Raw genomic sequence first — 23,616 nt, 5'->3', positions numbered from 1 at the left:
CAGCGCTCTGGATGAGTTTAGCTTTATGGGGGTGGACTCCAAATTCAAGCTCCCACACAGCACAGAGAAGAACTGCAAAAGAAAGGCTATCCCACCCCCAGGTGATACTGAAACGCATATATCGAGATATTCAAACAACAGTCAGCTGTTTATATTTCTGGAGATGGGACACTCTTCAATTTTCCCACAAAACTAGCCAACATGTCACCATTTTCAAGCCGTCACATCATTGTGTTTTATGCACTCTCCACTCCAAAACAGTGGTTGTTTCCTTGGCTACCTAGCAGATTGCTCATTCTTCCTTCCACCTACAATCTTTCCCTCTGCCAAAAAAACCCAAACAAGGTTGTAGTGCCTACAAAAAAAAACTTTTTTCTTTTTGGCACTCACTTTTCCCATTGTGACTGTCCTGCATAATTTCGGGTAACTTGCAAGCAGCTCACAGAGACACCCTTGGAGAACCTATTACTTGGTGCTCTTGCATCAACCTGTATCTGAAATCAGGTCCAGTAGGACATCAAGATCCAACCCAAGTCAATAGAATGTGATGTGGGCTGGCAACTAGCTCCAATTTGTATTATGCCCCTCCTACTCTCTTCCACTTAGTGTCTTCACTTGTGAATAATGCTTCATCTGATGTGCTGTACTCAGCCCCACCCACGCCAGGATGCTGCTGGCTGGGGCAGCACGGTAGCATAGTGGATAGCACAATTGCTTCACAGCTCCAGGGTCCCAGGTTCGATTCCTGGTTTGGGTCACTGTCTGTGTGGAGTCTGCACGTTCTCCCCATGTGGGCGGTCGGGGATTGTTTTGGGCACCTCGGAGATCGGGACACCATTTAAATATGGCAACCCGATCTCTCATTACGATGGGGAGTTCCAGCAACCAGACCGACCCATTGCAAAAAAAACGGGGCTATGTGTGGCATCGGTGAGTCGCATTGAATAGTCATGCATTTCTCGGCACTCTGAGTGCTGGGAAACACACGCCTAAACGTGCTCACTCGGGGACTTTGTTCCCTTTTGGGAAGATCGCGCCCTTGATCTTTGGAAGAGGCTCCAGCATGAGGAAAAGCCTGCCAGTTGCAAAGCTTTCACAGGATAATGCTTTCAAATAGAGGTTAAAACAAAAGTCAAGGAAAAATGAAAGGAATAACCTAAGGACAAAAGACTTTGAAAAAGTCTGAAATTGTGTGTCATGGAATACATGCCCTGAAATCTTACAATTAAAACATTCCAGGCTTTTATGTTCACCCAGGTATTATAGAATAACTTCTGTGTTCTTTGAATTCTTATAAAAGTGCAGCAATGACGTTGTGACTATAAAAGGATAAAAATCAAGCCAAGGAAAATATTATGGAAAGGTTATTTTGGGCGGAAGGGCGCTCCCTGAATAGACGTCTTGTAATTCAGCACATTTTTAAAAATAGAGAACATGCCACTGCCAATGATGAAGCACAGACTTTAATTTATATTGAACGGGCTAATTGTTCTTTAAATGTAGCCACAATTACTCACTGCTCTTGGTACCATATTTCTGGGATTAATAGTTGTATTCATACCAGACAAGAATTTCCCACCTGCCCTCCAAAAGTCAGACAGTACAGGTACAAAATAGTGTGTTACTGTTTAATGTGAATTAGCATGGGCTTGGTGGGGTGAAAAAATCTTTGTTCAGTGAGAGACAGACTATTGTGAGAGACCACTCTGAAGAATCATTGTGCAAGTGAAATCAGGAAGTGAGCATACAGTTTGGCTGTAGTACTTGGCAAATGTTGCACTATCTGGAGAATTCGGACACTCAGTTGCAAGTACTGTTGTTGTATAATATATAGATATATCAATAAAACATCCTCGTTATTTTACCAGATTTCACTCTGATGCTGTCAGTACCTCTTCAATAGCATAAGCATTGTGTGGTCCTCTCTCCATCAATAGCGTGATCAACTTGATCTATTTAACTCACTTTGTTGGATCTGCTGAAATGGTTTTCTCATTTGTAATTTGAGGTTTTAATATTTTACCTTGTTAAAATAGATTTGTGAAGGGTGATAGGATATCCTTGGAACTTGAGGAACAGGTTAAAGGTATGAAGTCAGGCAATTGTTTTAGATGGGAACTGCAATGTGTGTTCTAATATTTTGATTCAAGAATACATTACTTTCGAAACACAAAGGAAGTGCATTGACCAGCCAGAGAAAATACAGCATGCTTGAGATTATTTAAAGCTGGAAGAGGCGAAAACAACCAAGGACAACGGTGATTATTTGCAGACTTACCCCAAAGGACAATATGGCCAATGTGCAACCAGTCTACTATTCAAGGAACAGTGGATATGAATTTACACTTACTTCCTTTAAAGGTTGGTCTCACCATTGCAAAACCAAAATAACCATATGATGGATTTTAAATCGAATCTATTAAAGCCACACCAGCATCTTGAAAATCAAGGGGGAAATTGAGGTGAATAGTGTAGATGCATTTAAGGGAAAGCTGGGTAAGTACATGAGGGAGAAAGAAATAGAAGGTTATATCGGTAGAGGTTGATGAAGAGAGATGTGGGGAGGCTGTGTGGAGCATAAGCTCCAGCATGTATCACTTGGGTCAGGTGACCTGTATATGTGATATATATTCAATGTAGTTCGATGTAACTGTTCAGTTAACAGTAAATGCCATAATATCTGGGACTTCCAGTGGCAGTTGCAGGAAAGGTGATTCTCCTCATGGAAACTCTAAATTAAGTACTTTTAGCCCCCAAATTGGCCGATGGGGGTTAGGGAGGGGGAGGATAGAACACTGGTCACAACAGGTTGCACATGGCGACAGCAGGAACAAAGAAACCAATGACGGCCACCTTGAATGTCCCAGAACAAAGGGAAACCCTGAGTGCAGGGACACATCCACAGGGTGAGTATGGCTGATTCCGCAGGTAGAGGGGGGGAACAGAAATCCCCCATCTGGACAGTCACCTGGCCTGTCAGGGGGCCTAACGGCCCAGTGAAAAGATCCAGAGTCGTCGCCCATCTGAAAAGCCTGAGAGCCGACATAGTCCAAGGAATGCACCTGACGGAGAAGGACCGACTTAGGGTAAGAAGGAGCTGGATAGGACAGATTTACCAAGCGTGCTATGGGTCCAGGGCTAGGGGGATGGCCATACTGTTTAATAAAAGGACAATATTTGCAGCGACAAAGACAGTGACGGATCCGGTGGGGTGGTATGTCATGGCAAGCGGTGTCCTGAAAGGGGCACCAGTGGTGGTTGCAAGTGCGTATGCCTCCAACTGGGATGACACATACTTCATAAAAAAGACCATAGCTAGAAATCCCCGACATAGACTCCCCCTGACTCATAATGGGGCGGGGCAGGGCGGGGAGGACTTCAACTGTGCACAGGGTGGGACTTCCGGGTGCGGCGATGACCAGCTAAGTCGCACGTTTCGGCAGCTCCCGTTGGAACGGCTGTTTGTTATGGGGCCCGGAGCAACAAGAGTTCCTGCGGCGCTGTGTGGAAGAGCTGAAGAAGGAATTGAAGAACGAGCTGTTGGCCCCGATATTACAGGCGATTGAAGGGCTAAAGGAGGAGCAGAGGACCCAAGAGCTGGAGCTTCGGGTCGTGAAGGCAAAGTCTGCTGAAAACGAAGATGAAATACAGGGCCTGGTGGTGAAGGCAGAAACGCACGAGGCACAGCATAAAAGGTGTGTAGAGAGGTTGGAAGCACTGGAGAATAATTTGAGGAGGAAGAATTTAAGAGTCCTGGGTCTTCCCGAAGGCGCAGAAGGGGCGGACGTCGGGACATATGTGAGCACGATGCTTCACTCGCTAATGGGATCGGAGGCCCCGACGGGCCCTTTGGAGGTGGAGGGAGCTTATCGAGTTCTGGCGCGAAGACCAAAGGCTGGAGAATTACCTCGAGCTATAGTGGTGAGGTTTCTCCGCTACAATGACAGAGAGACGGTCCTCAGATGGGCGAAGAAAACTCGGAGCTGTAGGTGGGAGAACGCGGTGATCCGCGTATACCAGGATTGGAGTGCGGAGGTGGCGAGAAGGAGGGCAAGTTTCAATCGGGCTAAGGCGGTGCTTCACAAAAAGAAGGTCCAGTTTGGAATGTTGCAACCGGCGAGATTGTGGGTCACACACCAAGGGAAGCACCACTACTTTGAGACGGCAGAAGAGGCGTGGACATTCATTGTGGACGAGAAGCTGGAATAGTCTGGCGAGAGAAAGAGCTTTTGGGACAAAGTGGTGGGGTGATTATGTGGGGCGAGGAAGGGGAAGGGGAAGGGGGGGGGGGATGATTTTTCAATTTGTTAATTTTGTGATCCTGTAACTTTTCTCTCTTCCCCATGTTGGGGGGGGGGGGCGAGTATGAGGAACTGTGGGCGCCGGCCATTAGGGGCGGGGCCGAGTGGGAAACGCGGGCTTTGTTCCCGCGCTATGGGGGGGGAAGCCGAGGTCAGCCAGAGTTCACTGACTTCTGGGAGCAACATGGGAGGTGCAACTACGCTAGAGAGGGATCTGGCGGAGGGGGGGGGGGGGGGGTTAACTGGGTTGCTGCTGCTAAGGAGAAGGGGGAGCTGTTATGAGATGGGGTGGTCGAGGCGGGAGGGCACCGTCGGGGGGATATACGGGTACGTGGGAACCGGGTGAGGAGCTGGGTTAAAAAAGGGGATGGCTAGTCGACAAGGGGGAGGGTAACGAGCCCCCCAACCCGGCTGATCACGTGGAACGTGAGAGGGCTGAACGGGCCGATTAAAAGGGCACGGGTACTCGCACACCTAAAGAAATTAAAGGTAGATGTGGTTATGTTGCAGGAGATGCATCTGAAACTGATAGACCAGGTCAGACTACGTAAAGGATGGGTGGGGCAGGTGTTTCATTCGGGTTTAGATGCGAAGAATAGGGGGGTGGCTATCTTAGTGGGGAAACGGGTACTGTTTGAGGCAAAGACTATAGTGGCGGATAGTGGGGGTAGATATGTGATGGTGAGTGGCAGATTACAAGGGGAGGCGGTGGTTCTGGTGAATGTATACGCCCCGAACTGGGATGATGCAAATTTTATGAGGCATATGTTGGGACGTATCCCGGACCTGGAGGCGGGAAAGTTGGTAATGGGGGGAGACTTCAATACAGTGCTTGATCCAGGGCTGGGCCGGTCGAGGTCCAGGACCGGGAGGAGGCCGGCAGCGGCCAGGGTGCTCAAGGACTTCATGGAGCAGATGGGAGGGGTAGACCCCTGGAGATTTAGTAGGCCTAGGAGTAAGGAGTTCTCATTTTTCTCCCATGTTCACAAAGTATACTCACGGATAGACTTTTTTGTCTTGGGAAGGGCACTGATTCCGAAGGTGACAGGGACGGAATATATGGCCATAGCCATTTCGGACCACGCTCCACATTGGGTAGACCTGGAGGTAGGAGAGGAAAAAGGACAGCACCCACTCTAGAGAATGGATATGGGCTTATTAGCGGATGAGGGGGTATGTTTAAGGGTGAGGGGGTGTATTGAAAGGTACTTGGAGCTTAATGACAATGGAGAGGTTCAGGTGGGAGTGGTCTGGGAGGCGTTGAAGGCGGTGGTCAGAGGGGAACTGATATCCATAAGGGCACATAAAGGGAAGCAAGAGGGTAAAGAAAGGGAGCGATTGTTGAAATAACTTTTGAGGGTGGACAGGCAATATGCAGAGGCACCGGAGGAGGGACTGTACAGGGAAAGACAAAGGTTACATGTGGAATTTGACCTGCTGACCACGGGTAAGGCAGAGGCACAGTGGAGGAGGGCACAGGGTGTACAGTATGAGTATGGAGAGAAGGCGAGTCGGCTACTAGCCCACCAATTGAGGAAGAGGGGAGCAGCGAGGGAGATAGGTGGGGTGAGAGATGAGGAGGGAGAGATGGAACGGGGAGCGGAGAGAGTGAACGGGGTGTTTAAGGCATTCTATGAGAGGTTACATAAGGCTCAGCCCCCGGAAGGGAAGGAGGGAATGATGTGTTTCCTGGATCAGCTGGAATTCCCGAAGGTGGAGGAGCAGGAGAGGGCGGGACTGGGAGCACAGATTGAGATGGAGGAGGTGGTAAAAGGGATTGGGAGCATGCAGGCGGGGAAGACCCCGGGACCGGACGGATTCCCAGTGGAATTTTATAGGAAATATATGGACCTACTGGCCCTGCTTTTGACGAGAACCTTTAATGAGGCCAGGGAAAGGGGGCAGTTGCCCCCGACTATGTCGGAGGCGACGATATCGCTCCTTTTGAAGAAGGAAAAAGACCCGCTGCAGTGTGGGTCCTACAGGCCCATTTCCCTTTTAAATGTAGATGCTAAGCTCCTGGCCAAGGTGATGGTGACGAGGATAGAGGACTGTGTCCCGGGGTGGTCCACGAGGATCAAACTGGGTTCGTTAAGGGGAGACAGCTGAACACGAACATACGGAGGTTGCTAGGGGTAATGATGATGCCCGCACCAGAGGGGGAGGCGGAGATAGTGGTGGCGATGGATGCCGAGAAAGCATTCGACAGAGTGGAGTGGGATTATCTGTGGGAGGTGCTGAGGAGATTTGGTTTTGGAGAAGGGTTTATTGGATGGGTACAGCTGCTGTATAGGGCCCCGGTGGCAAGTGTGGTCACGAACAGGCAGAGGTCTGACTACTTCCGTCTTCATAGAGGGGTGTCCCCTGTCTCTGTTACTGTTTGCATTGGCGATTGAGCCCCTGGCCATAGCACTGAGGGGCTCCAGGAAGTGGAGGGGAGTATAAAAAAGTTTTATTTCCGGTATTTAGGTATTTAGGGATTCAGATAGCCAGGAGTTGGGGAACCTTACATAGGCTTAATTTAACAAGATTGGTGGAACAGATGGAGGAGGATTTTAAGAGATGGGACATGGTGCCCCTGACACTGGTGGGTAGGGTGCAGGCGGTCAAAATGGTAGTCCTCCCGAGATTCCTTTTTGTGTTTCAGTGCCTTCCGGTGATGGTCACGAAGGCTTTTTTCAAGAAAATTGAGAAAAGTGTCATGAGTTTTGTGTGGGCCGGGAAGACCCCGAGAGTGAGGAGGGGGTTCTTGCAGCGTAGCAGGGATAGGGGGGGGCTGGCACTACCGAGCCTAAGTGAATACTACTGGGCCGCCAATATCTCAATGGTGTGTAAGTGGATGGGAGAAGGGGAGGGAGCGGCGTGGAAGAGATTGGAGATGGCGTCCTGCAAAGGAACCAGCCTACAAGCAATGGTGACGGCGCCGTTGCCGTTCTCCCCGAAGAAATACACCACAAGCCCGGTGGTGGTGGCAACGCTAAATATTTAGGGGCAGCGGAGACGACATAGGGGAAGGACGGGAGCCTCGGTGCGGTCCCCGATAAGAAATAACCATAGGTTTGTTCCGGGGAGAATGGATGGGGGATTTGGAGCATGGCAAAGAGCTGGGGTTGTTCAACTGAGAGATCTGTTCCTAGGCGGGACGTTTGCGAGTCTGGGAGTGCTGACGGAAAAATATGGGTTGCCCCAAGGGAATGCATTTCGGTACATGCAACTGAGGGCTTTTGCGAGGCAACAGGTGAGGGAATTCCCGCAGCTCCCGACGCAGGAGATTCAAGATAGAGTGATCTCAGGGACATGGGTGGGGGATGGTAGGGTGTCGGATATATACAGGGAAATGAGGGACGAGGGGGAGATCATGGTGGATGAGCTGAAGGGGAAATGGGAAGAAGAGCTGGGGGAAGAGATTGAGGAGGGGCTGTGGGCTGATGCCCTACGTAGGGTAAACTCGTCGTCCTCGTGCGCCAGGCTAAGCCTGATACAATTCAAGGTTTTGCACAGGGCGCATATGACCGGAGCAAGGCTCAGTAAATTTTTCGGGGTTAGAGGATAGGTGTGGGAGATGCTCGAGAAGCCCAGCAAACCATACCCACATGTTTTGGTCATGCCCGGCACTGCAGGGGTTCTGGGTGGGGGTGGCAAAGGTGGGGGTCCGGGTCGAGCCAGGCTGGGGGTTGGCTATATTCGGGGTTGCAGAAGAGCCGGGAGTGCAGGAGACGAAAGAGGCTGATGTCTTGGCCTTTGCGTCCCTAGTAGCCCGGCGAAGGATATTGCTTATGTGGAAGGAAGCCAAACCCCCGGGCGTGGAGACCTGGATAAATGACATGACAGGGTTTATAAAACTAGAACGGATAAAGTTCGCACTAAGGGGTTCGGCTCAAGGGTTCACCAGGCGGTGGCAACCGTTCATTGACTACCTCGCAGAACGATAAAGGAAATGGGAAGGTAACAGCAGCAACCCGGGGGGGGGTTCCTCAGGGGTGTTTTTGTATAGATATTTGTACTTGGTTATGTATATTGGATTGTTTGATTTTATTTCTGGAGAGTTATTATTTTTGTTATGGCAGTTGCCATTTAGTTTATATATTATTTATTTATTTGTTAAAACGGTCACTGTTATTTATATTGTTTTATTGTTGTAAAATGGAAAACCTTTGTATTGTTTTGTTTGGCCGAAAAATTTGAATAAAATATATATATATTTTTTAAAAACTGTGCACAGGACCCATGGACAGACAGATCAAACCCCAAATCAGGGGAACAATCAGCAATGGCGACAGAACTGAACGCCTTCATAGAGCAGATGGGGACAGTGGACCCATGGAAGCTCTCACACCGAAGGAAGAAGGAGTTCTCTTTCTTTTCCCAAATCTACAGGTTCTACACCAGAATTGACTTCTTCGTAGTGGGGAAATTGGTGCTTCCAGGGGGGTAAGGGCAGAATACTCGGCAATAGTAATCTCTGACTATGCTCCGCACTACATGGAAGTGATGTTGGAGATGGGCTGGGCCCAATGCCCCTCATGGAGGCTGGTTATAGCCTTCCTCACTAACAAGGCAGTTTGTGAGAGAATGTCACAATTCATTGATGGATATGTATCCTGCAACCAGAATGGGGAGGTCTCACCCTGCACAAAAGGCACCGAAGGCCTTGATAAAGAGGAAATAAATGCATATAGGGCACTCAGGGCCAGGAAAGAGAGGGCGCCTAAGCAGCAGCTGGTCATCTCCATATTGGAGGTCAATCAGCAGTACTCCACGGCCCTGACTGTGGAACTACTGGTGGAGAAGAAAAAATGACAAATGGAATTTGACCTACTCTCCACTGGGAAAACAACTCCACCAGACACGAGGGACCTTTTATGAATATGAAGACAAGGCCAGCCTCCAATTGGCTCACGAGCTGACTAATCTGGTAGCCATGAGGGAAATAGCAGAGGTGAAAGACAAGAACAGCAAACTGGTCATAGCGTTAGATAAGATCAATGAGGCCTTCGCAACTTTCTTCCAGGATGTATACCTCCCAGCCCCCGGAGGTATACCAGTTCCTCGACAGTCTGGACATACCAGCTGTGGGGGAGGAAAAGAGGCAGGGGCTGGAGGCACTACTAGAACTGGCGGAAGTCATGGAGAGTATCAACTCCATGCAGCCGGGGAAGGCACCAGGTCCGGATGGATTCCTGGTGGACTTCTACAAATGATTTGTGGCAGCTCTGGCCCCGCACCTGCAAGAGATGTTCAATGTCTTGCTAATGAGAGGGACTCTGCCACTCTCGCTGGCACAGGCCTCGATATCTCTGATCCCAAAAAGGGACAAAGACCTGAGGAAGTGTTGGTCATACAGACCCATCTCACTCCTAAACACTGACGCCAAAGTTCTGGCGAAGGCCCTGGGGAGGTGACTGGAGAGTTCCATGCCAGAGGTAGTCGCAGAGGACCAGACAGGCTTTGTCAAGGACAGGCAGCTAACAGCAAACATCAGGTGCCTGCTGTACGTGATCATGACACCACCCGGGGGAGAGACACCAGAGATCATAATTTCCCGAGATGCAGAGAAGGCATTCGACATGGTCAAGTGGAGGTACCTCAAAAAGGTACTGGAACGGTTTGGGTTCGGATCAGGGTTTGATTTGATTTGGGTTTATTGTCACGTGTACCGAGATACAGTGAATGTATTTTTCTGGGTACAGTCCAGACAGATCGTTCCATACATGAAAAACATAGGATATACGATAGGGTTCACCTCCTGAGTGAAACTACTGTACAGTGCTCCCACGGACAAAACCCACCATCTCTGGATACCTTCAACTGCACAGAGGTAGGAGGCAGGGATGCCCATTATCTCACTGCTATTTGCACTGGAAATCGGGCCACTGGCTATCAGTCTTAGATTTGCTAAGGGGTGGAGAGGCATCCAGTGGGGAGACATAGATCATAGAGTCTCACTCTATGCGATGACCTGCTCCTCTACGTCTCTTACCCCCTAGCCAGCATAGGAGGAATAATGGAATTTCTGAAGGAGTTTGGAGCCATCTCAGGTTACAAACGTAACCTGAACAAGAGCAAAATCTTCCCCATGAACCTGGGGGGGGGGGGGGGGGGGGGGATCAGAGCTGGAGAAGTTGCCGTTCAAACTGGCCAAGACCAAGTTCTGATTCTTGGTGATCCAAATAGCCCACGACTGGACACCGATCCATAGATGGAACCTGTTGAGCAGGTGGAGGAGGTAAAGAGGGACCTACAGAGGTGGGACTTTCTTCCCCTCTCCCTGGCCGGGAGAGTGCAGACGATTAAGATGAACATGCTGCCCAGGTTCCTCTTCCTGTTCAGGTCCATCAATCTTCATCCCCAAGGCCTTCTTCACCAAAATCGATATATTAATCATGACGTTGGGGGGGGGGGGGGGGGGGGGGGGGTGGGCACCTGAGGATCAGGAAGAAGGTACTATAAAGAAAGCAAAATATGGGAGGCCCGGCACTCCCAAACTTCCATTTCTAACATTGGACTGTCACTGCAGAAAGGATATGAGGATGGGTTAGGGAAGCGGAGATGGAATGGGTCAAGATGGAGGTGAGTTCCTGCACGGGGACGTTCCTCAGAGCGCTGGTTAGGGCCGCATTCCCATACCCCCCCCCCCAAACAGATAATCAAAAATCCCAATGGTAGTGGTCACGCTGCAATGTCTAACATGAGGGTGAACTCCACCTCCTCATGTGCAGGGCTGACCCTAACGCAGCTAAAGGTCGTGCACAGGGTGCACCTAACCTGAACAAGAATGAGTGGGTTCTTCCTAGAGGTGGAGGACAAATGTGAGCAGTGCCAGGGAGGCCTGGCCAACTAAGTCCACATGTTCTGGTCTTGCCCCAGGCTTTTCAGGTACTTTAAGGCCATGTCAAGGTTGTGGGGATGAGGGTGGAGCTGTGCCCACTAGTGTCAGTATTCGGGATATCGGAACAGCCAGAGCTCTTTATGGGGAGAGGAGCAGGCACCCTAGCCTTTGTCTCCCTTATTACCTGCCAAAGACTCCCGCTTGGCTGGCGATTGGCAGTGCCACCAAAGGCCGCAGACTGGCTGTCCGAGCTAGCAGAATTTCTCAGACTAGTAAAGATAAAGTACACCATCTGAGGTTCAGAGGCGGGCTACCACATGCATGGGGGCTATTGACCAACCTGTTCCAAGACCTGTTCGTGACCAGCAGCCAATAAGTAAAGGGGGGGGGGGGGGAGAAACAAGAAAGGCAATGGAAGACAGATAGGAAAGGAGGGGAGAAGTGTTGGGATAGGAGGGAAGGAAAGTGAGGGGAGGAAAGAAGGGGGCCGGGGGGGATGACATTGAACCAAACACAGGGCAAGTACGGAACCAGAGGGGGCAAACAGTGGGGATACGCACAACTGCGACTACGGCAGCCACGTCAAGGCGGATGGCACACGTGCCCCCCCCCCCCGTATGTTCTATTACCAAGAGGCGGCAGGTACACAACCAAAATATTATTGTTGCGACAATGGACCACCGGGGGCACAAAACAGTGGCCCTCACATCTTTACATAGATTACTTTCAAATACTTATGTGTGTACACTGATTGATTTGTTGTATAATTATGTTTCCTTTGTTTTCCTTCCTTATACCCACTTTATTTACTGAAATTCTTCTGTAGTATAGTGTGATAACCCTGGAGAAGGGCACAATGTATAAATGCAAAACCCATAAAAACATTAAAAAAAAATAATATCTGTGATGTTCTTGGGAAGAAACAGTAAGATATTCACAAAGACGCATTCACAATTCAGACTGCACGCGCTGTTAAATTATGGATCCTTTATTTCCTTTCCAGACTCTCTCTGCTGGATTATGTGTATGGTAGCCTTAGACGTACAAAATGCTCAATGCAATTTTCAATATACTACAACATTAAAGTTTGATTTATATTACTTAACATACCTTGCATCTTTGTATCTTGACATTGCAACATAGCTTATTGAACAAAATTATGTTGCACTTCTCACTGGTCTTTCCTGGATTTAGCTGCTCTGGGCCCTTGACAGGAGCCTGTGGTGTGTTCCAGGCTATGTCCAGCCCCATATTTACAAATTTGACGCAGGCGTAGGCTATTTGGGTCTTTGAACCTGCACCGCCATTCAATAAGATCATGGCTGATCAGATCGTGGTCCCAAATTTACTTTCTTGCCTACCTTCCCCCCTACCCTTTGACTTTCTTGCCAATCAAGAATCTATCTAACTGGGCTTTAGAAGTATTTGAAAACCTTGTCTCCACTGATCTCTGTGGAAGAGAATTCCACAGGCTAAAGACCCTTTGAGAGAAAAGACATCTCCTAATCTCGGTCTTAAAAGGAAGACCCCTTATTTTCAAACTATGTCCCCTAGTTCTAGTCTCTCCAACAAGGGGAAACTCAGCTTTCACTCTGTCATGTCCCCTCTGCATCTTATGTCTCAATAAGATCACCTCCCATTCTTCTAAACGCCAATGAATACAGGTGCAGCCTGTCCAACCTTTCCTCATAAGATAACCCCTTCATCCCAGGAATCAATCAAGTGAACCTTGTCTAGACTGTTTCTAATGAAATTATATTCTTTCTTAAGTAAGGAGCAACACTGTAGCAACACTCCACTTGCAATAAACAACATTCCATTTGCCTTCCTAATCACTTGCTGTGCCTGCATACTATCTTTTTGTGATTCATGCACCAAGACATCCATATGTACCATAGGGTTCTGCAATCTCTCTCCATTTGAATACTATGTTGCCTTTCTATTCTTCCAGCCAAAGTGGACACACGCACAAATGCCAAATTTGTGGAGTCATTCAGATTGTGTTAATTTCTTTCAGCATTGAATGGTTAGGATTCCTACCATTCCCTCTCGGTTTCAGTCAATTTTACTTCAAGCTGATGCTGTCACTCCAGCATTTTATGTTTTTTGCTGGCCATATACGAAATGTCCCGAAGCATGGTACATTGGTGAGACCATGCAGACGCTGTGACAACAGATGAATGGACATCACGCGACAATCGGCAGGCAGGACTGTTCCCTTCCAGTCGGGGAACACTTCAGCAGTCAAGGGCATTCAGCCTCTGATCTTCGGGTAAGTGTTCTCCAAGGCGGCCTTCAGGACGCGCAACAACGCAGAATCGCCGAGCAGAAGCTTATAGCCAAGTTCCGCACACATGAGTACGGCCTCAACCGGGACCTTGGATTCATGTCGCATACATTCACCCCCTACCATCTGGCCTGCGAAATCCTACCAACTGTCCTGGCTTGACACAATTCACACCTTTTTAACCTGTGATTATCCATCTCTCCAGTTGCTCCGCCTGGACCTGACTTAATGAGAGACTTAAAAAGATTTAATTACCTGCAAAGACTTGCATTCAAAGTATCATCTTGCATCTTTGACTTTGTCTATATATATGATTCTGGAACCCACCTCTTCATTCACCTAAGGAAGCTAGTGATTTGAAACAAACCTGTTGGATTTTAACCTGGTGTTGTAAGACCTCTTACTGTGCTCACCCCAGTCCAACGCCGGCATCTCCACATCATGTCCGAAATTACCAAGCTCCTTGCAAAGGTTTTCCACAGGGTTTAAGGGCTTACAGAGAGAGAATTGACTGATTAGAAGAGATCAAATTTGGCTTAAAGTTTGAGAGGTGAAGTTAGGGGATCCTGGGGCTAATTGTTGATGCCGTCGTAAACACCGGAGCGTTTTACAACGCCGTCATCTGGCCCCTAGGATCAGCGATCCTGCGCTGCACAGGGGGCCAGCACGGCACTGGAGCTTCATGCAGCTCCAGCTGCCGATACGGGCGTGAGCACGGGGGGCGCGAGTTTGCGCGTGCATGCCGGTTGCCTTCTCCGCGCCGGCCCTGACGCAACATGGCAGAGACTTACAGGGGCCCGGCGCGGAGGAACATAGGCCCCCACCAGGATAAGCCTGCCCGCCGATCGGTAGGCCCCGATCGCGGGCCAGGCCACCATGGAGGACCCCCTGGAGTTGGATCCCCCCTCCCCCTCATCAGCCCGCCCCCCGCAGCATGAATGCCGAGGTCCTGCCGGGTAGGACCACACGAGCACGACGCCGGCGGGTCTCGGCCTAACTCGGCGGGCACTCAGCCCATCGCGCGGGGACAATCGCGGGGGGGGGGGGTGCATTGAGTGGCCTCCGATGGCGCCGACCCTCCGGTCGCCGGAGAATCGGCAGACCGGCGTCGGAGTGGCGTCGCATGATTCTCCCACCCAATCCCGCCCAGGATCCTTCAGCAGAGATGCATTAAATCTCCAAAATCTAGATTGAGGATAAATCCCCCTGAATAAAAATTCCAAGAAGACAGGCGCATGATGGGAGATGACAGTACTACCTGTAAGCAGGAGACCACTGAATGTAATATTGTTTTGGGCATGAGAAAATAATCAATTCCAGTATTACATTGGTGGGCAGCGGGTAAGGTGAACTTTTTGTCTTTGGGATTCAATGTTCTCCAAACATCCAAGCACCCAAACCCTCGCATACCAATACTAATGCTTTGCCTTTTGAGTGGGAGGTTTCCTGGTTATGGGAAGTTTGTCCATCAAAGAATTAAGATGGCAGAGTCCTTGCCTATGAATAAATTTATTGAAGCTAGTTCGGCAAAATCAGGAAATACTTTAGTAACAAAACCAGGAGAGTAGTTTGGAGCGCTGTAAACATTCATTATTAAAATACTTTCTCCCAGGCAGCATCTCCTTCACAATTACATACCTTCTCCCCTTATCTTTCACGCAATTCTCCAGTCTAAAAGGCACATTCTGATCAATTAAAATCACAATTTCCAGCTACAGGTCGAGAATGGGGCCAAAATCACCTCCCCCACCCAATCTCCCTTCAATTTCTGGTGCTGCTTGTCATCCAAAGCGTTTCCTGCAACAAAGCTGTGTCAACTTTTCCTTTTTTAAGGAAAGACAGAATCTTTTTTTGTTATAATGGGATGATTGACCTCATCCTCACCAACCTGCCTGCTGCAGACGCATCTGTCTATGGCAGTATCGGTAGAAATGACCACCGCACAGTCGTCGCGGGGATAAAGTCCCGTCTTCACATTGAGGATACCTTCCATCATGTTGTGTGGCGCGACCATCGTGCTAAATGGGATAGACTTTGACAGATCTAGCAACTCAAGACTGGGCATCCATGAGGCGCTGTGGGCCATCAGCAGCAGAATTGTATTCAACCACAATCTGCAACCTCATGGCCGGGCATATCCCCCACTCTACCATTACCACCAAGCCAGGGGATCAGCCCTGGTTCAATGAAGAGTACAGGAGAGCACACCAGGAGCAACATCAGGCATACCTAAAAATGAGGTGTCAACCTGGTGAAGCAACAACACAGGATTACTTGTGTGACAAACAGCATAAATAGCAAGTAATAGACAGAGCTAAGTGATTCCACAATGGACACATCAGATCAAAGCTCTGCAGTTCTGCCACATCCAGTTGTGAGTGGTGGTGGACAATTAAACAACTCATTGGAAGAGGAGGCTCCACAAATATCTCCATCCTCAATGCTGGAGGGGCCCAGCACATATGTGCAAAAGACAGGCTGAGACATTTGCAGCAATCTTCAGCCAGAAGTGCCGAGGGAATGCTCAATCTCGGTCTCCTCCAGAGGTTCCCAGCATCACAGCTGTCAGTCTTCAGCCAATTCGATTCACTCTACGTGACATCAAGAAATGGCTGAAGGCGCTGGATACGGCAAAGGTATGGGCCCTGACAACATTCTTGCAATAATACTGAAGACTTGTTCTTCAGAACTTGCCGCACCCCTAGCCAAGCTGTTCCAGTACAGCTACAGCAATGTGGAAAATTGTCCAAGTGTGTGCTGTGCACAAGAAACGGGGCAAATGCAACCCAGCCAATTACCGCCCTATCAGCCTACTCTCCATCATCAGTAAAGTGATGGAAGTAGTCATCAACAGTGCTATCAAGCGGCACTTACTCAGCAATAACTTGTTCACGGACACTCTGTTTGGGTTTCAGCAGGGTCACTTAGCTCCTGACCTTATTACAACCTTGGTTCAAACATGGACAAAAGAACTGAATGCTAGAGGTGAGGTGAGAGTGACTGCCCTTGACATCAAGGCAGAATTTGACCGAGGATTCTGTGATAAGATTGGGAAAGTAATTGAGGAGTACATGGGGTTTAATTGTACGGGGAGGTTTTGCAGGCAGTGGTATGGGAAGCTCTAAAGAGGAGATGTCGGAGGTAGCCAGGAGGTATGCAGAGGTTGGGGATCCAGCGCTATTGGAAAAGAGGAAGGAGTTGCAGGTGAGCTTTGATCGGCTGTCCACAAGGAAGGCGGTACGCCAACTGAGGCGGGCGAGGGGAGCGGTCTATGAGTATGGAGAGAAGGCAGGGCGCCTGTTGGCAGGCCAACTTCGGAGAGAGGCAGCAGCGAGGGAAATTGTTCTGGTGCGGGATAGGGCAGGGAAGTTGGTGGTGGCTCCGGATCAGATTAATAAGATGTTTGAGGAGTTTTACGAGTGGTTGTATAGGTCGGAGCCACCGGGGGAGGATCGGGAGATGCAGGAATTCCTGGATGGTTTGTAATGCCTGAGGTTGGGGGAGGAGGATAGGGCCATTTGGAGGGGGTGATAGTGGAGCAGGGATAAAAGATGCGATTGGGAGGATGCAGTCGGGGAAGGTAGCAGGGTCAGATGGGTTTCCGGTGGAGTACTACAAGAAATTTAAAGAAAGGTTGGCGCCGCTGATGGTGGGGATGTTTGAGGAGGAGATAGGGAAGAGGGTGTTGCCACAGACTTTGGGGTAGGCATCGATCTCCCTGTTGCTCAAGAAGGATAAGGTTCTGACAGAATGTGGGTCGTATAGGCCCATATCACTCTTGAATGTGGATGTAAAGGTGTTGTCGAAGGTATTGGCGGGTAGGTTGGAGGAGTGCCTCCCGAGGGTGATAGGGGAAGCTCAGACAAGGTTTGTGAAGGGGAAGCAGCTCTTTCCGAACATTAGTAGTGTATTGAACATGGTTATGGCACTGGTGGAGGGGAGGGAGACAGAGGTGGTAGTGGCGTTGGACGGCGAGAAGGCATTTAACTGAGTAGAGTGGGGGTATTTGACGGCGGTTGTGGAGCGGTTTGGGATTGGGCCACGATTTGTGGATTGGGTAAGATTGCTGCATAGGGAGCTGACGGCGAGTGTCTGCACAAATAACATGACTTCAGAATCTTTTGCTCTGCACCGAGAGACCAGGCAGTGATTTCCTATGTTCCCCCTGTTGTTTGCGCTTGCGATCAAGCCTTTGGGCCATCGCATTGAGGAGTTCGGAGGTGTGGAGAGGGGGGGGGGGATCATAGGGTTTCTTTGTATGCGGATGACTTGTTATTGTATGTATCGGAACAGAGCGCGTCAATGGGTGGAATATTGGAGCTGCTTCGGGTGTTTGGATCTTTTTCGAGGTATAAGCTAAATTTAGAGAAAAGTGAATATTTTGTGGTGTCTCAGCCGGGGGGGGGGGGGCTACCATTCCGTAGGGGGGTGACCCACTTTAGATATCTGGGGGTGCAGGTGGCATGGGATTGGGGGGTGCTCCATAGGCATAACATTACTAGTTTGGTGGGAAGGGGAGGGTGAAAGCGGATTTGGTAAGGTGGGATGGCCTTCCTCTGTCGCTGGCAGGTTGGGTACAGGCAATTAAAATTAATGTGTTGCCATGGTTTTTGTTTATTTTTCAGTGCCTGCCGATATTCCTGCCAAAGGCATGTTTTAAGGAAGTTGAAAAGATGATTACCTCGTTTATATTGGTGGGGGGGGGGGGGGGGGGAGAGAGAGATGGCCAGGATTAGGAAGGTGCTGTTGTGGAGAAGAGGGCAGTCAGGGGGGTTGGGTCTCCCGAATTTACTGTATTACTACTGGCAGCGAATGCGGAGAAGGTGAGGTGTTGAGTTAAAGTGGGGGGGGGGGGAACTCCCATTGGGTTAGAATGGAGGAGAGTTTGTGCAGGGGGCTAGGGCTGAGTGCGTTGGCAACAGCGCCGCTCCCGATGGACCCGGGGAAATATTCAGGGAATTCGGTGGTAGTAGCGACGTTGAAAATCTGGAGGCAGTTGTGGCAGCACTTTAGGCTGGGGACGGAATCAAGGGAAATGCTGGGGAATCATAGATTTGAGCCGGGGAAGTGGGATGGGAGTTTTTGGAGATGGGAGAAGGGAGTTAAGACACTAAAGGATTTGTTTTTGGGGGGCCGGTTTGCAGGACTGGAGGAGCTGGGGGCGAAATATGGGTTGGGGCAGGGGGACATGTTTAGGTATATGTAGGTCCAAGATTTCGCTAGGAACGAGATACAGAGCTTTCCGGTGACGCCGGCCCCCACACTGTTGGAAGAGGTGCTGACGACAGGGGGAGTGGAGAGGGGGGTGGTGTCGGCGATTTATGGGTTGATTCTGGGGAAGATAAGGCATCGCTGGAGGGGATTAAGACAAAGTGGGAGGAAGAGTTGGGAGAGGGTAGGGAGGAGGGGTTGTGGTGTGAGGTGCTTCGGAGGGTGAATGCTTCAACTTCGTGCGCGAGGTTAGGGTTGATACAGCTGAAGGTGGTGTACAGGACGCACCTCACAAAGGCGAGGATGAGCCAACACTTTGAGGGGGTAGAGAATGCTTGTGAGCACTGTGGAGAGGCCCCGCAAATCATGTTCATATGTTTTGGTCCTGTCCAAAACTGGAGGGGTATTGGAAGGAGGTGTTAAGGGTAATCTCGAAGGTGGTGCACATGAAAGTCGAATCGGGTCCCCTGGAAGCCATATTCGGGATATTGGATCAGCCGGGGTTGGAAGCGGGTGCGGAGGCAGATGTTTTAGCCTTCGTCTTGTTGATCGCCTAAAGGCGGGTTCTATTGGGGTGGAGGTCAGCTTCTCCACCCTGTGCCCTGGCGTGGCGGGAAGACCTGCTGCAGTTTGTTTTAAACAGTCGATAAAATGAAGTTTGAGTTGAAGGGAAAGATGGAAGGGTTCTACAATTCATGGGCTTTGTTTATTATGCATTTTCAAGAATAGGATGACATTGAACATTAGTGGGGTGGGTAGCGTTGGATGGGGGGGGGGGGGAGTTGGATGGGGGGGGGTTTGGACTGTATGTGTTGTTGGTGACTATGCATGGGTTGATTCCTGAATCCTTTTCTTTTATGTTTGTATTTAAAATGTTGAAGGTTGTTTGGTGGTTGGTGGGAGGAATTGTTGGCCAGGGGATTGCCATTGTATTTGTTACCGTTGACTGTTTGCTGGTGGGTGTAAATTTGGATGAAATTGTGAAAAAGGAGAATAAATATATTTTTTCAAAATAAGCACACAAGGACTGGGCGGCTCAAGCAGACAGCTTACTACCACCTTCCCAAGTAAAATTAGGGATGGGCATCAATTGCTGGCCTAGCCAGCGTAGCCCACATCCCGTAAAAATTAATTATTAAAAAATTACCCCCACTTCTGCCACATTTTCTGCCAGTAATCAATGCTGTAGCTATTGCCATTGGCTTATACTACAAACTTAATTCCCCCACCTTTAATTTTGTCCGCCTTCCTGACCACTGTCTCAGGTTGAAATTGATGGTTCACAATATTGGTGTGGTATTTAACTTTGATCTTCTCCAATATTTAATTTCACTGCCTGTGACACCATCTTTCTTGCTGCTGCGGCAGGCCTTCCATTGTCAAAATCCTCAACCCTGCCTTTGTCAGCAGCTGACTCAACTAGTGCTATGCTTTTGTAGACTGTCTCTCATTTGCCACACTTCAGTTGATTTAAAACTCTGTTGCCTGTATCATAACCAATCCCTTTCACCATCACCTCTGTTCACTGACCTACTTTGAAAATGTTGGGGATTTGGGGATTTTAAAATTTTCATCTTCATTTTTGAATTATTTCATGGCCTCACTCCGCCCTATCTCCAACCCATCCAAACCCAAAAATCCTTTTGTTTTCTTTCAAGCTTTATACAGTTTATACAAAAGTATTCCAATTATGGAAAACTGTCAAGAACGTATGTAAAAGTAGATCAAGTCAGTCTTATATTAGGTAGGCAACAACCAAGACCGTAGCAATACTGACAGGGAGAGCCATTAGTTTGGTAATGGTGAGCTATTGTTCTACTGTAGACTTACCTTTATGCTCAAGTTCCCCAGCTGCAGTAGCAGCAGCAAATAATATGCCCTGCGCTGGTGGGGAGGATGCAAAGGGAGTCATTTGAACTTATTTGCATCTGATTAATGGGCTGGAAGCCCGATTCTCCATGTCCCTGTGATTCCCTGGCCCTCTCGACTGTGATACTCGTGGGCGAGGATTGGTGCAAGTATTTTCAAACGTGGCCCTGACGCGGTGGAACCTACAGTTGATCAAGGGGGTAGGTATATAATGTCAATGCCCCTAATGTCCATCGGAGGGCCCCCTCAATGCAAATCCTGCCCGAGCCACCTACCAGCACTCCCATCAGACACCTTACAGAGACCTCCCCCCCTCACACATATCAGTCACCCTGGATGCTGAAGAACAGGCCAGGCAGAACTCGTAAACAACCATTGCTTTTTCACTTGGCAGTCGCTTACACCTGCTGCCTCAGACAGAAGTGTTGAAAACAGCAACTGTTAAATGTGTCCTGGGCTGGCTTCCGGGTGCGGCGATGACCAGCTGAGTCGCACGTTTCGGCAGCTCCCTGTGAAACGGACTTTTGGGCTCTTGATAGGAGCCCCAACGGCAATTTTAACGGCTGAAAACACCGTGCGGTAAACCAGAAGGGTGTTCCCCCTGGACACGGATGGAAAAAGGAGAGGAAAGTGGCCGGATTGCAGCGGATCCTTTGGAACAACGGCAAGGAAGGCAAGCAGAAACCAAGATGGCGTCGGAAGGTGGCAGTTTCATATGGGGCCCTGAACAACAAGAGTTTTTGAAACGCTGCGTGGAGGAGATAAAAAAGGAAATGAAGAAAGAGTTGTTGGCCCCGATATTACAGGCGATTGAAGGGCTGAAAGAGGAACAAAAGACCCAGGAGCAGGAGCTTCGGGTCGTGAAGGCGAAAGCAGCAGAGAATGAAAACGACATACAGGGCCTGGTGGTGAAGTCGGAGATACAGGAGGCACACCAGAAACGATCTGTGGAGAGGTTGGAGGCACTGGAAAATAACGCAAGGAGGAACAACTTGAGGATTCTTGGCCTTCCTGAAGGTGTGGAGGGGGCGGACGTCGGGGCATATGTGAGCACGATGCTGCACTCGTTAATGGGAGTGGAGGCCCCGACGGGTCCGTTGGAGGTGGAGGGAGCATACCGAGTTATGGTGCGAGGACCGAGAGCAGGAGAAGCTCCCAGAGCCATAGTGGTGAGATTTCTCCGTTTTAAGGATAGAGAAATGGTCCTTAGATGGGCGAAGAAAACTCGGTGTAGTAAATGGGAGAACGCGGTGATCCGCGTCTATCAAGATTGGAGTGCGGAGGTGGCGAGAAGGAGGGCGCGCTTTAATCGGGCCAAAGCGGTACTTCACAAAAAAAAGATAAAGTTTGGAATGCTGCAACCGGCAAGACTGTGGGTCACATATCAAGGGAGGCACCACTACTTTGAGACGGCGGATGAAGCGTGGACTTTTATTGTAGAAGAAAAATTGGAATGATTGGACTACGAAAATGAACGTTTGGACAAAGTGGTGGGACGAGTGGGGGGGGGGGGGCGAAGAGGGATTGTATGATTAATCCTGCGGTATGGTAACTTTTCTTTCTCCCACAGGTGGTGATGGGGGGAGGTGGGGAGGGAGAGGAGATGGGGAGTTGGCCATGGGAGGCGGGGCCGAGGGAGAGGCGTGGGCTTGGTTCCCGCGCTATGATAATTATGGCGGGAATAGAGAAGCAGGAAGGAGGGGGCGCCGCACGGGGCGAGCCGTGATCACGGGGGGAAGCCGAGGTCAGCCAGAGTCTGCTGACTTCTGGGAGCAACATGGGGGGAGTAATTACGCTAGCGGGGGGTCTAGCGGGGGGGGGGGGGGGAGGGGGGAATTACTGGGTTGCTGCTGCTGGGGAAAGGGGGGAGTGGGTGCGGGAAAGGATGGGCGGGGGGGCACCGTCTGGGAGAAATACAGCCGCGTGGGAACTGGGCGAGAAGCTGGAAAAAGATGATGGCTAACCGGCAAGGGGGGGGGGGGGTGGGAAGCCCCCCAACTCGGCTGATCACGTGGAACGTGAGGGGGCTTAACGGGCCGATAAAGAGGGCACGAGTACTCGCACACCTTAAGAAACTTAAAGCAGATGTGGTCATGTTACAGGAAACGCACCTGAAACTGATAGATCAGGTTAGGTTGCGCAAAGGATGGGTAGGGCAGGTGTTCCATTCGGGGCTGGATGCGAAAAACAGGGGGGTGGCTATATTAGTGGGGAAGCGGGTAATGTTCGAGGCAAAGACTATAGTGGCGGATAACGGGGGCAGATACGTGATGGTGAGTGGCAAATTACAGGGAGAGATGGTGGTGTTGGTAAACGTGTATGCCCCGAATTGGGACGATGCCAATTTTATGAGGCGAATGCTAGGACGCATCCCAGACCTAGAGACCGGAAAGCTGATAATGGGGGGAGACTTTAACACGGTGTTGGAACCAAGGCTGGATAGGTCGAAGTCCAGGACTGGTAGGAGGCCGGCAGCAGCCAAGGTGCTTAAGGATTTTATGGAGCAGATGGGAGGGGTGGACCCGTGGAGATTCAGTAGACCTAGGAGTAAGGAGTTCTCGTTTTTCTCCTATGTCCATAAAGTCTATTCACGCATAGACTTTTTTGTGTTGGGTAGGGCATTGATCCCGAGGGTGAGGGGAACGGAATATACGGCTATAGCCATTTTGGACCATGCCCCACACTGGGTAGACTTGGAGATAGGGGAGGAAACAAGAGGGCGTCCACCCTGGAGAATGGATATGGGACTAATGGCGGATGAGGGGGTGTGCTTAAGGGTGAGGGGATGCATTGAAAAGTACTTGGAACTCAATGACAATGGGGAGGTTCAGGTGGGAGTGGTCTGGGAGGCGTTGAAGGCGGTGGTTAGGGGGGAGCTGATATCAATAAGGACACATAAAGGGAAGCAGGAGAGTAAGGAACGGGAGCGGTTGTTGCAAGAACTTTTGAGGGTGGACAGACAGTATGCGGAAGCACCGGAGGAGGGACTGTATAGGGAAAGGCAAAGGCTGCATGTGGAATTTGACTTGCTGACCACAGGCACTGCAGAGGCACAATGGAGGAAGGCGCAGGGTGTACAGTATGAATATGGAGAGAAGGCGAGCAGATTGCTGGCACAC

Source organism: Scyliorhinus torazame, chromosome 3 (assembly GCF_047496885.1).
Source record: "Scyliorhinus torazame isolate Kashiwa2021f chromosome 3, sScyTor2.1, whole genome shotgun sequence".
Classification (NCBI taxonomy): Eukaryota; Metazoa; Chordata; class Chondrichthyes; order Carcharhiniformes; family Scyliorhinidae; genus Scyliorhinus; species Scyliorhinus torazame.
The sequence above is the reverse complement of the archived record's forward strand: the minus strand, read 5'-3'. Positions refer to the sequence as shown.